The sequence below is a fragment of the Morone saxatilis genome, unplaced genomic scaffold (assembly GCF_004916995.1).
Source record: "Morone saxatilis isolate NCDOM2014 unplaced genomic scaffold, NCSU_SB_2.0 Contig16, whole genome shotgun sequence".
In the NCBI taxonomy this organism is placed as follows: Eukaryota; Metazoa; Chordata; class Actinopteri; family Moronidae; genus Morone; species Morone saxatilis.
Genome location: NW_023339718.1, coordinates 22632268 through 22650936, shown reverse-complemented (window position 1 = coordinate 22650936; position 18669 = coordinate 22632268). Strand labels below are relative to the sequence as shown.

Here is an 18669-nt window from a genome sequence, read left to right as displayed (position 1 = left end):
CTCTACGGGTCACTGTAGGTAAATCATTGAGACTATGACTGTGAAAAGTCTTTCTATTGTTTTTGGTTAGCATACGAAGCAGGATTTGATCAGAAATCACAGCCTGAGGCTAGAGGAAATCTTGGCACCATGAAACCAGCAGTAGAAAATAATTCCAGCCAAAGACAAACAACTGTGTCAACATCAAAGATGAAAAAAATGACCAGTATTGTGGATGGGAGATGGATTACAGAACAGCAGATGTGGCGGAAGCCCAGCCCCAAACTCCTCTGCACATACCATTCACAGTGACTAGTGAAAAATAAAAGAAGCTTGCAATTAAATTGAACAAAGTGATGCAAATAAGTGGTACAAATTAGTCTTTAGCTAATGTGCTCTGCCAATGTGTTATTTTATTGTTCTATAAAAGTCTCCCAAAATGCCCCTAAAAATTGGATCAAGGGTGCACAATGTACCTCTGAATTAAAGTTAATTTCTTCCCCAGTAACAATCTAACATTATGTACAAATATTCAACAGGCAGTATACTATTGTCATACATAGAGCAGAGCATAAAAAAATGAATAGTGAAACTTTGGCAAACTTATACATATAGTTGCATTTGTTTGTACTTGAGCCTTTGAGTGGCTTATGGAACATAGGCTGCTGATAAAGTGCTTGCATCCATCCCCTTCTGTCTTGGGCCATCTGGATCCAGGCGAAGCCATGGCAGACATCCCGCCTTCATCTTCCCTTCAGGGCAGCAAATTACCACAAGCCAAATGCTGATAAATTTTGGATGCGGCCAGTAAATCTGTCTGCTCTACCAGCCACTTTGGCAGGTCACCAACCTCATTCGGAGGTTCTTTTCTATTCTAAAAATCTAGTTGGTTGGCAAAATATTTTAAGTCCTAGGTGGATTTTGAAGGCTCAATACTCAGTGCAGCTTCCGTACTTGATTGAGTTGTGGGCTTCATGTAAAAGGAGGTTACCCCACCCCTTGTTGCTGTGGTTGCTATTGTGGTCTGAGACTAACGTTTTGTACAAGCAGCATAACTCCCTGTATCAGCATTAATAATGCATTCATTCCTAAGCATTTGCTCAATTTCAGCCTTCATTGGCTGTGATAATCACCTCCTCTGAATCAGTTCTCCATCTTGGATAATTTGAACTCATTATTTCACCAGTTGTTTTCTGTGAGAAATAATTCAGCCTCTGCATCACTTCCATGTTTGGCTTCTCATCATAGCGAGATGCAGTGTTTTTTCCCCCCCTGGTTTTGAAAAGGAAATCTGGCCAGGCTTCCTGTTCAGCACTCCCAATGTGTATGCCATCAGTAGAGACATGCCTACAAGGCAGATGACAGGAAAGGCAGTGGTGGTCATACATACCCAGATAAATCCCATTCTGCCAAAGCTCAATCACTACAGCAAATGTTGACAATGCCAGCTGCAACAGCTGCTGCAGGTGTGCACGAACAAAACATACCACTTCCCCACGCTCAGGTATGACAGATGTTGTTCTTTAACATGTGCTGCTAGCTCCAATCCTTGGAGAGCCTTGAGCGAAACAAACAACATTAACAGAGAATATAAAGCTGCACAGTATCACCTTGTGTTTGCAACACATGGGACACTGTGTGCAACCCCACACAGGAAAAGAGAGATTAATCTATTACAGAGGGGAGGTTGGCACTGTACAAGGAGCAAGGTCATTCAAAACACTGGCTACATTGTGTTTAGAGACAGAGATATGAGATGCTGTAGATCTGTTAGGGAGGAGAAATGTACCAAACGAGAAAGCAACATACAGAGCTCTATATAGTGGCTGCTAAGTACATGTTTTCTAACTTTTTACATTATTATTTAAATCATTCACCTAAGTAGCAATAGCACAGTATAAAATTACTCCTGTATTTGTATGTCTGCATTTAAAATTGCATTCAAAACCACTTCAGTAAAAGTACACAAGTATTACTAACAAAATGTACTTAAAGTATCAGAAAAAAGAGTCATAATGGAGAGTGGCTACTGTCAGTATACCCTTATGATTACTGATATGTAAGCGGTACTTTAATGCTAAAGTTGGTCAAGATGTGGCTGATTTTAACTACTTTTGGTCGTTGAATTTCTAACAAAATTACATTTTAGAAGGTGATCATATCTTTTATTAAAGGTTTTGTCTGTAAAAAAATAGTTTGAAAAAGTAACTAGTAAAGCGTCTTAAATAAAGTAAAGTGTCTGGTAAAATGTGTATTTGTGTGAGTGTGAAAGAGAGAGATATCACCCACAAACACTATCAGTAGAACATTTACTGGCACCCGAGGCTATACCTACTCGTGTACAGGCAGGAAGACAGGTTAATGAAAAACTATTGATTCTCCCTTTGTATCCCAGGAGATGGGAAGTCACACTAATACTTCCGAACTTTGTTTTTACTCTTCTTTTGATGCCCTGGTCATTCAGTGGCCTCTCCGGGTCTTTGGGGATGAGGAGAACACGGGGGGGGTCTATGAGAGCAGTGATGCCATCAGTGGCGTTTAGCGAGAGAATAAAGGGAGGACAATGAAGGTGAGGGTGAACAGAAGGAGCGGTCAACCCTGGCCCAACTCCGCTTCCCTCATTCAGAGAAAGAGAGAGGGAGAGAGAATGAGACAGGGGTCTTTAAGTTAGAGAAGCTTGGTCTCATTTTACTCTGTTTCACCTGTTTCCCTGTTCGACATCCTCTGGCGATGGAGAACAGGTGTAGATTAGACCAATTTATATCAGCTGGCCCTTCTACATATACTGCACATCACCACCTCTGAGTGGATGTGCTGCATCACATGGGTTGTCTATGGGAATTCTTTTTTTGTTTCTAAAGTTAATGTTAAAGGGGCACTCCAACAATTTTCACACATAAGAACTATTCAGATTTTTAGATCTGATTGGAGACTATACAATTTTAATGGAAAGCCTGTGTTACAAGCTAGGAAGTGAAGTTTTTTAGAGCTTGACATACTGTAGCAAATCTTCTCTATATAGGTGCAGTACTAAATCATTACTACTGCTTTAAAACTACAAACTGAAATGCAAGAATTTTAAAAATTTCCTGATAAAAATAAATAAATAAAAACAATCAGTTCTTGTTTGAGTTGTTGAACTATAATGTGTTGCTTGGCCACTGGACAATCTGATCACATGCTTCCTTTATCATTAGTGGATACTGGTCTCTATACTGTACACAGAGGTGGTCTTTGGTCACCAAAGCTCGAAATCAACTGTTGGTTGTTGTGTCTAACATTACAACCTAGGAACACCAATATGGAATAGTCACTGATGAAAGTTGTCAGCTTTCATCAGTAACTTGTACAGAGTATGTAGTGTAAACGTCTTTAGCTGGTGATCTAGTATGACTATGGCCTGGGGGGGTGACACCAACAGACTGCCTACAAGCCACCTGAAAAGGATGACAGAGATCAATCAAGGCAGAGACTCTGCTAACCTCCACCACCCCTTTCCACCTCCATGTGTGGTCTCTTTGGAGCCTGGAGGTCTTGCTGTGGGCCCATACTGGGAGTCAGTGAAGGGAAAAATTGTCACCCGTCAGCAATCAAACAAAATCAGCTTCTGCCTGAAAAACGTCACGGTGTTATGTTTTGATCCTCCCTTGTCTGTTAAAAAAGTGTTGAGCGATAGATCAATAATTTATCGTGGAAGGAATAAACTGGTAATACGCTCACTCCCCTCTGTATCTGTTAATGAAATATCCTTCACTGAAGCAGCTTAACTACTAACTGCAGCAGTGGAGCAGCTTGGTGGAAGTCTAAGCTTGCACTGGCCAATTCCTTTGGTGTGAATAAATCTAAATGTATCACTGTGACTACATTAATACAAAAAATACACATCTGACATTTTCAGGTGTGTAGCCAAATTGCAGGAAGTCACATGACACATCGTCATGACAGCGGGAATGTCCTTCTTGACCCATATGTGTGCTCTTCATATACAAAGTGCTCTTCATATGCATTGTTCTGTTGTTTCCACTGGAGATAATAGAGGATGTTTCTGCAGGTCACTTCAGCGTTGTGCTTGTTGAAATTAGAGCTCATGTACTCGAGAGGGGCTCACTCTCTGTTCTCTTCAATTACAGCTACGAGAGGGTGCCAATTTGAAAAAACTTACACTTACACACTTCATATCACGTTACTGTATATTTACATGCAGATTGCCTAATGCCTGATGTCCTCCTAACAAAAGTTTGACAGTTTTGGGAAATAAGCTTATTTGCTTTCTTGACAAGAGTTAGATGAGAAGATGGATGTCTGTCCTAACACATGAAACTATAGCAAGCAGCTGTTAAGCTTTGACACAGATTGGAAACAAAGGTAACTAAATTAGCCTACCAGCACCTTTAAAATTCACTAATTCACACGTTATATGAAGTCCTGTCGTCATTGCTAAGTTGCCAGGCAAGAAGAGACTCGAATGTTGCTGGAGTAAGAAGATACCACGCCCTTGTGGTGATAAGACCACACACTGTCATTTTAACACTGAAGTTATGTCAATTTGTGAGCATTGGAGGTTCTACTAGGTTTAAGAAAACTCAAGTTTTCTTAAACTCTGGACAGAGCCAGGCTGTCGTGTTTTCAGTCTTTATGCTAAACTATGCTAACTGTCTGCTGGCTGCAGCCTTACATAGACAGGAGAATGGCATTGATCTTCTCATCTAACACATAAAGAAATCAGATAAACAGATTTCCCAAAATGTCCAAACGTTCCTTTAACTTAAAACTAAATACGACCCCTAAAACAGGTGAAGACATAGAAAACAATATCTTTCTCTGTTTTATGGACATCTGGAATGGGTTCATAGCAATCTCATTTTAAAGAGAGTTTTAAAAGTCAATACTTTGTCCTGAATATTCAAAACAGCTTTCCAAAGAATCATGATGGTGAGCTTTGTGGGAAAGAATCTGAAATTGCATTTAGCTGAGACATCATCAGTACAATTCTCAAAGCTAAGAATAGCAGCAATTTAGGACAAGTTGAGGGAGGAAAATTAGAATAAATATTGCATATGTCCAAGTTCAGTTTCAGATAAGATAAAATATGTTTATCAATACAGTGGCTTAGAAACACATAAACAAAGTCAACAAAATAAGAAATAAGAAAACACAAACTCATTCCATCTCAGCATCTGTGGACAAGCTCCTTCATTTGTTACTTACAATCAAGGCACGCCTCATCCACCGCCTTGTGTTTACACTGCATTTATAAGAGTATAATCTGGTCCACTTTCATATAAATCAATAACACCAGTCAGTGCTGGTGCTCTAAAATAACTTTTGGAGCTCATCAAATCTAATGTGAGAGAGCTTATTGACACTGGAAGCACTGTAAGGTGGTTTATTTTGCTGTTATTTCAACTCACTGCATTCTACCTGCTTTTCACCTCCACGACATTCCAGTTTGGATATAATCACATCTTTTAATGCGGTCTTTCAGTCTTTTAATTACGTCATCTTGTTGTACCCTCTTCTTCTGCAATGGTATAATGGCAGCCCACTAGAGAATTAGTGCCACCTGCTACTTATGTCAGTGAAGCAACTCTGAATACTTGCATATTAAGTAGTGGATGGAAACATCTCCACATTTTATTTTGTTGATTTTCTGAAAATTCACAGTAAAATTTGGGTTTCATTTGGATGGAAGCCTTGCCAGCTGTCTCTCTTTTGCTGTAACCCCACATTGCAAGAATCGTGGTGTCATCTCTGACTGCAGCTTCAGCCTAGATAAACACATCAAATCTATGGTTCAGTCTTGTTTTCTGCATCTCAGAAACATTTCAAAGCTTAGACTGTTTCTTTCTGAATATTCACCTGTCAACATGACTATTGTAACTCCCCGCTCTCTGCAGAAATCTTTATCCTGTTCTATATTCTATATTAGAGTTAAATAAAAACTCCACCAGGGTTTTAACTACAACAAAGAGACATTATTTCACAGATCCTGGCATCCCTGCACTGGCTACCTGTTGGTTTTCAAATGAATTACAAAATCTTACTGATTTTATTTTTAAGATAAAAGATATCAGCCAGTCAACATCAACCTTTTCTCATATAACGTAATGTAATAAGCAGTTTGTTTGACACTCAATTTGATTCCAACAAAATGTTTTGATCAGACTCCACTCAAGTATGGATGAATAATTCAGTAGTAGTAATTGTAATAATATTGTAATAATCATTTTGGAGGTGTTTTAGTGCCCTGTGGTCTAATTGCACTCCTGATAATACTTCTCACAATTCTCAGTGTGTGAAATTGCCTTTAAGTTGTTTATATATCTTCAATTCACAATACTGGAGTCTTTGCTTTGTGTTTAATGGATTACGTGTTAAATAATGAACACACTTCATCACACAGATGCAGACACAAAATTATGTTTCCAGGATTAGATATATTTCAGTTTTATTATAGATATCATGTTTGGATGTAAAGGGATAATTGTGTGGGGGTATGTGTGTGCTACATATGTATGCATACATCCATACATACAGTACATCTATACAGATCTCCATATTTTATATGCGTTCAAAAGAATAAATGTATATATGTAAAGGAGCAGGAGGTAAACATAAAATGAGCTCTTTATTATAGGTTGCATGTGGGAGGAGAAGCCTCCGGTCAGAGGTGTGTAGAGCTTTCTGTAGCTGCTGTCTAATCTACCATCACCTCCCATAAACAGCATGTGCACGGCTTCACGCCAACGCTGCGTCCTTGAATGTGTGACTCTTGTAGAATGGATAGAAGATGGAAAAAAGAAAGAACGGATGAGAAAGGGAAGAAGAGGAGGGAAGGGCAGAGAAATGATTCAAATGACGGTTAGAGTTGTAGCACCAAAAGGTTCCTCATTAGCATAACTTCAAAACCTTGCCGCTTACGTCTCAATAATACATGTGCTCTGAGTCTCCCTGTGAATCACCTCACGCTCTGTTATATTTCTGTTTTTCTATTTGCTATCAGACAATGAGATGTGTGGGGTAGAGACAGGAAGGAAAAAGAGATTCCAGCAAACCCCCGTTCCCTCCTCCTCTTCCTTGTCTCAGTGGGGCGAGACAGAGGGACATCCTGATCTGTGGTTTATTAAAAAGCAGCCTTGTGTGTTATCTGTGAGGCAGACCAGTCATACCAATTAACATTCCAGTACAGTGTTTCTGTGGCGTGAGATCAGGAGGCTAAACTCCTTTCCTTCCTCTCTTTCCCAACTCACGCTGCACTCACATTCACACATTGTATATATGCTTGAGCACACACACATATATACACTGAACTAGCTAATAACACCAAAATACCATGATGAAAGTAAATTTACAACCGACACATAAAATACAGGGTTGTTGTGAGAGATGAAAGCACACAGTGTTTAGCTGGTGGAAGAAAATGATACTTGGGTTTCAAATGTACAATAAAAAAGCATGAAGGTAGCAGGCTGTATCTGGAGCCAGCATGGGCAGAGTCAGCACACAGAGATTTATTCTGGCCTGGCTTCACTGGGTCGTTCGGTCTACAAAGAGACAGTGAAAAAGAGAACCAGATGCAGCTAGGTCTACTGCTAGAAGTTTTAAAAGACGCTTGCAGCCCAAGAAAGAGCAACAGACCCATTCACACTTATTTGTACAGACATGTGTGTGTTTACTTAAAATAATAATGTCTATGCCACATTCCTGACTGATATGTAAAAATATTGGAATATCATGCAATAATTTATAAAGTAATTCAGTTTGATCCACCACTGCTATGATGGATAAACTTTTATCCATCAATGTTGTTTTTATTCTTACAAAGTTAAAGCTTTTATATATTATTCTATGAATAATGGATTAAATGAGAAGGGTGTCACTTGTGACAAACCCCCAATGAATTTTCAGCAAAAAAGCTCTGTTAAAGTCACTCAACACAAACTGTTGGCGAACATAGTGGAGCATTGAGCTGCTTAAGAGCCAGATATTTTTCTGAGGAGTTGGTGGAGACCAAGGGAGAGCAAAAGTAGAGTCATAATTGGACTTCAGGTCAGGGGCCAGAAAGAACCCAAATGAATGCTAGCGTTGCTCCATGTATGTTCACCATATCAACTTCAAGGCTAATGATATGTCAGTGTTGTGTTCAGAACTTCTTTAACAAAAGATTGTGTGCATACACCATTTAACTGACAACCTGGATTTGAACTGAGCCTTAAATCTTTGTTACCTCTCTGCTGGCAACAATAACAATAAAATAATATTTGATTTAGCCGGATTGCATTGTTTTCTTTCTTTCACATACAACCAATGAATATATTAGTAGTCCCAGAATAGTATATAACAAGAAGGAGCTCAGGCCAGTTGGGAAGAAATCAGATTGAGATAACTTGAGTTTTGCTCGTTGTAGCTGAATGATAACAAAGAAATCCAATTAATTCTGAGGAACTGTACAAACCCAATTCCTCTCTTTTGGCACATTAGAGGCAAGGCTTTGTTCAGTGTTCTCATATATCATTTTCGTCAGTTTTGTAATGACAGGCGAAATGACAACTGCAGCGTTAAAACAGAATTAGCAGGTCTCTGAAGGACTGTAGCTAACAGTGAATTCAAATAAAGTTGCAGGCTGTGCAGTCAAAAGAGGTCACAGACTTTGTATAATGAATGTAAAGGATGAAACATTAAAACAAAAACGTTTCAAATATTCTTACAAAAATATAAAAAAATATATTTGTGTTGATAATGGACCAGCTGCTTCTTTCGCACCTCAGTAAGGAAATTCACCTGGACAACAGATTCATCCTACACCCGTCCTTCTCCACAGCCCTTATGACCAAGCAGGCTTTATTAGAGCTGATCCCTCACCAGCTTCCCAACACCCTACAAACACGAGCAATTGTGTTTCATGTTTCATGGCGCGCCTAGTCAAGCTCAAACAACTGCACCTGAGAAATAAATTTGAGTGCAAATAGATTAACATGTACTGCCTCAATTGTAGATACAGTGACAGTAAACTGTGGTCCCTTCACTTACTTTGAGGGAACCCAGCTCACCACTGACTACACCCACAACAAATGGCACCCACATAAAAACCACTGAATGGCCAATTTGAGGACACATGGAATGTTCACAAAGACATGTGCCAATACATTGGCTGTAGCAACATGAACAGAATCTCAGATGTATTTTCATTATTTGTGCTCATTTCTGCTGAAAATACAAAGTAATGCTATACAAAGTGGAATGACAGGTAACTAAAAGAACTGCAAAGTTTGTAGGCTACCTGCAGGGCTCCTTAATGAAAGTCTGAACTACACTCTATGGGGTGATAATTCACTGAGATCCATGCAACGCTATCTCCAAATCATATCTCCCCCACCCCATATTGGTGTGTGCGGTCCCCATCAAGGAGGCCTGAGGCGTGAAGGACGGCTAGCAGTGCACACCACACAGGAGATCCCCGGATTAGTCACGCTCGCCGGTTCTCTGCCGCTGCCACCCTCTGCTGCATCACCACCACGCATCCAAATCTAGTCTCAAAACACCACAGCAAGGGCAACGCTGCACTACCCTCCATAACAATGCACACGCTGTAAATAAACAGCAAGCTCTGCCGCAGCATAAGGTAGTATGCTAATTACTACTGCAAATAACATAGTAAACAATGTGTATGAAGCATATAAGATGTAGGCCTACTTGACAGTGAGAAATATCGCTGGTGGGGCATGCAAATGTAGTTTTCTCTTAATGGGCTTTGTTATGGAGGAACCAAGTTTTTGTATTGTTTTTATATGAATTGCTATCCTGAATGAGTTTTTAATCAACAGCTGTCTGTGAAGATGCATAGCAAATATTGAAAAGTATCAAATTAGAATGCAATTAGTCATCGCATAGCGTGATATATTTCATACTGTATATTCTTGTTACCCACAGCTTCTTACTATGGACATTTCAGTAATAAATAGAGCAACTTGGTGCAAACTAGTTGAATATCTTTTTATGCGTCCCTCATCCTCCCATTTCCAAACCTTTTTTTATTACACTGCTCGTTGACAGACCTCTGTCAGCTCTAGCTAACATGACACATGGAAATCCAGTGAGAAATGGCAGCTAGTATCAGTGATAATGCTAAGTCATACAATAGAGTTAGCTCTTGCAGGAAGTAGGTAAGATATTTTTCCATACTATATAATATAATTTTCTATGTACTTATCCATGATCTATTGTCTATGCTCTGTTTTATTATTATTACTGTTAGTGCTGGCAGGAGTGCCTGTGGAAATGCAATAAGTCCTGAAAAAAGAAGAAATTAGAAACACAGTCAGGGTGGACTGTGACCTTTTTGGCCAGCAGACCAAGAATCCAAACTCTCCATACCATTACTACAGAAGAAAAGCTTAGGGAAAACGCAGCCACTTATCACTGCACCACAGTAACAGTAGAGTGGCAATGTCACAAACTGAAGACAACAGAAGAAGCAATCCTCCTGGGGTGCCACCATAATTTGGGACCGTTTAATAAAACACCCACAATCATCCCCCATGAAGCAGGGCCCAATGGAGCTAATTCTCCCCACTACTCTGGAGGATATAATTATTACTGAGAGCTGCTGTAAACATAATGCCTCCATGCTATACAAACAACTCCACTGAAATGGAACAGTTGGTCCCAAAACGTTTCTAAAGTCTTAATAATGTGACCAGCGACAGAACAAGAATATATTTATAGTGGCAGGTTGACTGTGCAGCAAACACACAGGAACTTTGCTTCGGAGTTACAACTGAACCTGACCACATTCACATCTGGAGCCTCTGCAAATATCAGCTTCACACTAGCCATACGTCCAGCTCCACTCTCATTTTTTTTCTCAAGTCAAACATGCAATCTTCTAAGGAGGCTGAAAACCGCTTTTTCACTGAGTGCTTTGCCGCAGATGAAATGTTGGGAATGGCATGTTACGAGTGTGGTTAGACTCATTACTGTAGTAAATGCAGACAGGAAGAAGTTGAAGGCTTTATCATTACAACCTCTAATTTGCTTAAAAGATTGCAAATTCGTCTGTGGACTGGAGCTGATTGCATGGCTGCAAACTCATTTCACCCTCTGTCTCAACCAATTCACACTGCCAGATCCAGTCATAAAAAAGCTCTTCTCTCTTGGTTTACATTAACTTATTAAAGTCGTTTTCCCTGGCCCATTAATATGCCCTCAGAGCATAAAATGATAAACAGTGGCCTCAGGCTCATTCTGACACTTAATGAATCAAAATGAGTGATAAACAATATTTGAACACTTCCTGAAGCTTAGGGACTGGATGACAAGAAATCATTTCAGAGGCGACATGGCCTAAATGTCACAAGGGGCAGCAATTCTCTCGTGGAATTGCTCTTATTAATCATGTAAAAAAATGTAATTTGAAAGAGGCAGGAAGGGGACCAAAATAAAATAGAATAAGTGTGTATCCGAACTATAAAAAAGCATAATTAACTTTAATAAATTCTCTTCTATCTTAATTATTTGGAAAACAGGTCAATGCGGATCACTGGGCTGTGGGCCAACAGTCCCTTTTCCCTTAAATGAAAACAAATTACTAGTTTCTCAAAGGTGTCAGTGGAAGAGAGAGAGAGAGAGAATAAAGTAGTGTAACAGTGGGAAAGCTGGGAGTTTATGGCTACGGGCCTGTTGGCCCTTAGAGACAGTCTGTGTGACTCCTGGCTGAGACTGCCTTATTAAAAGTCCTCCTCTGCACATTCAACACCACAGTCAGGAAAAGTAACTTCAAAACTTTTTGGAACAATTTTTTTTTCATTTCCATTCAGCTGAAGAGCAGGACAGAGCTGAGCCAACTTATAATGTATGCCACTTGATGAACACTTCTATCCAAAATAGAACAAGCATGGGTGACCCGAGTGGAAACTGAAAGTCTAAATAGTCACAGGCTAGCTACTGACACAGTTTTTCTGCTCAACATGTCCACAGATATAACTTGATGGAACTGAGCTCAGCCAGACACCACTGAAACTGACTAGTTCAGCAACTATTTATTGGGTGAAGGTATGATGGGACCTGCTTCTTTTACTGTGCTGCTATTTATTGACTCAGGCATATCTCTCACAAACTGGCCAAGTTACAGTAAAAATAATACAACTAATACAGTAATAACAATAATAGTAATCACACAGCCAATGTTGGCTCACAACCAGCACACTATACAAGATCAACAAGTTATCTTAGGACCACAGCTAGCTAGCTTGTTTGCAGGATGCACTATTTCATGTCTTTGTACTATAAAATGCACTACATCCACTTGATAGAGTTTTTAGTAGCATGTCAAAAATGTTGGAAGAATAAGTAACAATTATTTTTCTTATGCCTATAAGGATCATTATTTTGCCTGATACATTTTTGCCCCGCTTCGCTAATTTGACCACCAAACAACGGAAGCAATCACTTTTGCGACTTTTGCACATTTGACCGTATATGCCCGACTGGAAACCTTTGATCTTGTATATAGCCCTCTTTTATATAGTATTAACAGCGTTTTTATATAGATACCTAATATATTGATTTCTTAAAGATGTGCTTGTATACATTATGTGTTTGTAACGCCTGGCAGCTGGAGACGCAAATAATTCCCCCTGCGGGATTAATTCAAAAAGTATTTCTGATTCGATTCTGATGTCTGATAAAATGTACACAAATACATTTCCCAAAGCCCCAATATCCATCTCAACTCAGTCCAAAACCCAAGAAATATTTAGTCAATCAGATATGACAAAGAAAAGCAAATAACATTAGAGAAGCTTTAACCAGCAAATGTTTGAAACACAATTAACCAATTTATTTAAAAAAATGAATCAATTAATTAACTAAGTGATGCTGCTCTATTAACCCATTCAGATCCTAATTATGTTACAAACACAAAAATATATTATAATGGTGAATTTCTACTCTAAATGCATTCATAAATCATTAGCAAAAAAAAAAACAAATTAAATCTTTTCTTCCCATTCCAATGGATAATAATATACTAAGAACGTTGGATTTAGAGTGAGTGGTATTACATGCTACCATAAATGCTATAAACACTGTTCACAGGCCATGATTAAATAAATAACACATTGTCAAGCTTCTGGATGATAATATGCTAGTTTTAAAGTGTGCATGTATATCTACATTAAATTTACAACATAAAAGCACTGAAATGTCTGAAGTATCTTCATCCATGATACTTTGGCTGTTTTCCTATATTTTGAAGTTACTACATGAAACCTAATAACATGAGAGTTTAATCGCTGAGCATAGGTTTGGAGTGGTCATATTAGCCCACACAATCAATGTACGCAACGACAGTCAACCATAATTGGTCCCCTGCCAGTAGATTAATATGCATTCCCACATTCTATTAAAATGGCCTTTCTTAGAGAGGCTTCAGAGAGTTAATTAAACGGATGCCATTTTGGAGAGCCAAAGATTCAAGGATAAAACTACCGTGATTTGAGAGGCAGGGCTCGTGGATGGATAACTGCACTTAACCTTCTCTGACTAGCATTTACTTGGTAAGGGGTTACAAGTTGAACCTCTTGTACCCTGAAATTTTCTGCAGGTGTAGTGAAGGCTGAACATTAAATATAACTGGAAAAATCTCCCTGCGTAAGATTCCATTCAGCTGTGATCACACACTGCTGTGTGACTGAAAAACAGTGTAATCTAGCTAAACTGAAGTCATAAAGGGGAAGTGGAAAAGTGATTGCTCTGTTTGATCTTTCAGAAAGTCAAACAGTAGATGTTGCTAAAGTTAATATTACTCACAGGAAAACTGTATAGGATGTAGTAATATTCAAATAATTGTGCTCTACAGTCCTAACCTTACTTTGCTTGTGCAAATTCTCTCTGGAAAGGAATATAAATTGCTTTCATAAATAATTTGCACAGGCTGTGGTCCAAAAAGTTCTCAAACATCATCCACTGAATGACTCCTGATTGAACTGTAGGGTGCTTAAGGCGCAACTGAGTGTGTGTCCGTGATTTGACCTCTCTTAAAGCCAATCCGCTGTAAACATTCAGTCCACAGATGGCCACTTATTCCCACCTTGATGAATCATAAAGGAAGGATTTTTAGGGCTTAGGAGACCGAGATAATGAATTATGAAATCATAAAACAAACTAACAACATTTGTGCTTTTAGCTGTATACTGTAAAATGCTAACAGGCAGTGAAGAAGCAGACGATAGTGAGGAATCACTCAGTGGTTCTGTCCTAGCAGCCCTGCCTCTCAGGGGGATAGTAGAAAAGGTACCAACCAGGGTAGAATCATAGCCCGAGGGACGTGGTGGAGGCAGGTTAATCTCCTGTCCCGGTGCTTTCAATAACTGCATGTCAGAGCCTGGCTGTCTTCACCATTTTGTGTGAAACTTTTTTTTTTTTGCAAGTCTTTAAATCTTCCACTCATGCCAAGTCTTAAAGCTGATATCTCATCTGAGGCCAGGCCGTAACTCCTGGATGAGGTGCACAGATGCAGCTCTGGTGATGTACTGCTCCCCCAAGAACCGCCAGCACAGTAGCTCAGTCCCATTAAACAAAAAAATACAAGACCAAGACAGAAACAAAACATGACCTGGAGTTGGGATCCACTTTTTCCTCAGCCAAACTACGCAAATGACTGCTTTTAGCTGCCAACAACTTACTTTAGTGACTCGACGTTCTCGTAAATCAGTAGCTAAAGAGAGTCCTCTTTTCAAAGTGACAAAAGAACAGGCTGACCGTTTTGCTGCTTTTTGTTTGGTTTTTTGTGGGGGGAAACAGAGCTTCCACAAATAGGTTCAACTTCAGTTAAAACTCCCTGGCAACCAACATCAAGGCCTGAATTGTTTGTCAGGTGGCAAGAAACGTTACCTCTTTGAAACAAGAACATCAGTATTTTGGAAGACAGTGAAAGCAAGGGCAACCCAAGAAAATTGTTTAAAAGATCTGGGGCACATACATGAGTTAAAACTGATGAATGTAAATAGGGACTTACCAGCACAAAGAACTAACTTGTTCACTTTATTCTCAATGGAAGACTAGGATCCATCATGCCAAAAGAGGTATCAGCTACTCAGATAATTCAAGTTAGAAATCAACTACATCTCAAAGTGCTTTGATATTCACCTATAAATGCACCACACTGCTGGACCTACTGTAATAAAACATGACACCAAAGCCATCTCTTCCTCAGCCTAAAGGTTTATGAGCCCACCATTAAACCACACGTCATGTCTGTAATCCATCATTTGCACTCTTACTTGATGCGCTGTCTTTTACAGCTTTTTAGGGACTTTCAGCATATTTGAGAAAAGAGGTCTGACCACTGCAAAGTCATGAGTGCAGCACCTGTTATACAAATCCACCGGTAACAGTAAACCACAGCACACACACCTGTGTGAAAGGAGGATGAACTCACCTTTGGTTGAGGAGAAAGACCCATACAAATATCAGGACAGGTTGACATTTATCACACCAGAGCCACGACACTTGAGCTGCTGCACCTGGAAAACAGCGCGAGAGACATTTTAGACCTGTGTGTAACTCGTGTGAATACAAGCAATAAAAGGACAACTTTGACACTATTGGGAAATACACTCATTCGCTTTCCTGCTGGGAGATGAGACGGCTGACACCACACTCACACCTGTACGCTAAGCATGAAGCGATCGCCAGCAGTCAGCTAACTTAGCTTAGCACAAGGACTGGAAACAGGGAAAAAGAGCAGATACTGTGAAAACCTTTTAGGATTCTTTTTAACGGCAGTGAATCAAAGCGATCACTTCAATGCAATTAAGCCTTAGTCCCACTGCACATTTTACAGACTGACATACTGATGCTGCTGAGTAAAAACCCTTTTCTGGCCAGACATGTTACATTAATAATAACATCACCATAGTGACAAGCTGTAGTTGAAGCTCCGGCAGATCAGAGGTTGACAGTATTGAGTGGCGGCTATCAGATTTATAATTTAAGACCAACACTGTATCAGTCTGCCACTAGTCTGTACAGTAACGATGCTGAGGAACATTTGTGGTAGAATACACACCCAGCATGCAGAGGAGGAGTGGTAAACAACAGAGAACTGGAATAAAAGCTATGAATGGTACATGAGGACGGCAGCAGGGCCAGACAGAATCGTAGGGTGGCGAGGCTCGTGTCCTGTATGGTCAGGGGCCGAGACTGTGACAAGATACTGACAGAGAGAATACAGGCCCGCCAGCCGAGTACCTGACATACCTCTCCATCCTTCCTCTGGCTCCCCTCACCCTGAGCTCTTTAATTCACTCTGTCTCCCACTCCTAACTGTGTTAGCTGAGCAGTACAGCCAGCATGTTAAAGGTCACAATCAGGCAGAATCCAGGGACGCCAGATGTTGCCGACACCCACTAAAAAGCCCAGAGAGCTTGTCACACTGCAGCAAAAACGAAACACAAGCTAATAAAGATAACACAACCAAGTGGAAAAAACCTCCCCAATCTTCAACCACTGGACAACACATGTAATGCATGGCAAAACAGGCCACACTAGAGAAAACACAACCAAATATCCCGCTTCCAGCTCAATCGGCTGACTGTTCACTCTTTCAGTTAAACCAGTCAGATTTGGCCACTGCCCGTGTCTAGACTTCATCGGGGGTACTCCTGTGACGTCAACATTAGGGCTGAGACTAACTTTTTACATTCTTCGGTCTGTAAAATGCCAGTAAAATGGTGTAAAATGTTGGGGCACCCTATAGGTCACTTAGCAGAACTGGGCCGCTGCAGCAAGGCTGGGTCCTTGCTGCAGCGGCCATGGGTTCGAGTCCATCCCCTTTCTCTCCCCCCTTTCCTGTCAATCTTCAGCTGTCCTATCCAATAAAGGCAAAAAGCCCCCAAATTATAAAAATAACTGAGAATTCATTTAAAAGATTACAACTGATTGATCATTGCAGCTGTACTCATGACAGGGTCTAATCGCCAAACACTCCTGTCATATTTCTTCAACTTTCCTATTGTGCACCATGTCAAATAAATGAACTGAATTGCTCTTTAGGCTCTTTTCAATTAAGTCCCCCCTGATTGAACTGTATTTAGTTGTGTTGTTTGAATTTTTGGTGCATTTCTTTATTTGTTTGTGCTGTCTCTTTTTGCTGCACATTTCTATATTGGGCTGTTGTCTGTTTTTGCACTGTGTGCGTGTGTCTTTATTTGTGTTGTATGTGTTGACAATGCATTTTGTTATGTCATGTATGTGTTGTTAAACTGGTGAAGGTGTTTCTCAGTTTGTCCGTGTCATTTGCAGCATTTTGTTTTCTAAATACCGTGCATGTGTTGTCAAATTGGTGCAGCTGCTTTCTTCGTTGCTTCTGTTTTGTCCATTTGCATGTTATTTTCCTTTAGCTGCAGTGTGTCGAGCTCTCAGAGCCAAAGTAAAATAAATAAATAAATAAAAACAGATAAAGTTTCAAATAACTTTGCTCTCCTCTAATTGAGGTCCTGTCTTTGCAACTTCTACAAAGTCATATTAAATGGTCGTACATTTTTCTGGCGCACTGCAGAGAAAAAAAAGCTCACCCCAAAACAAATATTCAGCAAATAGCAGAAACCTGTCTTGTTGAGAATGTGACGACATTTACAATTCCTGGGAGGCCTGCAAAGGAAAACTGACAGGAGTGCTTGCAAGCAGCGGCCTCATTCACTGGTGTTGCTCATTCTGCAGGATCCTTTATGTGACACCATTACAGCTGCAGCTTTTTTGGTTTTTACAAAGAGGTTGATTCAATGCTTTATCAAAAGAAACAAAAAAAAAACTGTTCTACAGAGCAAGCAAATACAGACTTAAACTTCCTTTTCAAGAGCCCTGAAGGGAAGATTAGTTAGAAACAACGGCATCTTAGAAAATGGATCCAACAATCAGTCGCGGCGTTGGGCTGAGTCATAATTTATTACCCGTGCACGCTGTACAGTAGCGCCTGTTAGTGTGAGACTCAACACTGGGCATCAAACTCAAAATAGATGCAAGAAACCGGAGCTGGGAAAACGATCACATTACAGCATTGTTGGGCTTCTATAAAAGTACATGACATTTTTGACTGTGGCTCTGTGGCGTTGAATGGTGGGGAGGGGTTTCTTTTTGTTGTTTATAGAGCAGCGTCTGATGCTCATGTTTCATTGCCCTGGAATCACTTCATTCTGCAGATACAAAGGAACAGCTTGCTATCAAAACAGCTTCCCATCAGCCTTCATATCTAACCAAATGAGTATTACAAGGTACTCTGACTTTAATGAGCAAAAATGCATCCACACACAAGGCTAGACTAAGAGAAGAGTGGAAAACGTGATTCTGTTTTTACTGACTGGACAACAAAACTCACCCTACTACTGTCTCCCTTTTCTGTCTCTCTCTCCCTCCCTCACACACACACATATCAGAGCAGAGAGCTTCCATAAATAGAATGGAAAGTAGGCAAGTGGCTGCTGGGAGTCGCTTTTACTGGGAATATGATCGATTAAAAAGCAATTTGCTCCTCCGCTCAGGCCCTGCACTTCTAAATGACAGTCCCCCGCGGTCCAGATGGAGCTCTGAGGGGTCGGAGGAGCCCGCCACTACATCTCCAGCAGGCAGACCCAATCCCCTCACACACACACACACACAGCCACACACAGCCACAACTCCCAAGCCCAAGCC

At 40.2% G+C, this 18669-nt stretch overlaps 1 protein-coding gene across 1 annotated transcript in view; it reads right to left on the bottom strand.

Moving 5' to 3' along the window:
• The window catches only part of arvcfb (ARVCF delta catenin family member b), a 198551-nt gene that overhangs the window by 141388 nt on the left and 38494 nt on the right, over positions 1-18669 (bottom strand). Inside the window, exon 2 of the mRNA XM_035658049.1 lies at positions 15419-15503. The gene's annotated coding sequence lies outside the window, so the exon portion shown is untranslated. The remainder of the gene's footprint in view (positions 1-15418; positions 15504-18669) is intronic.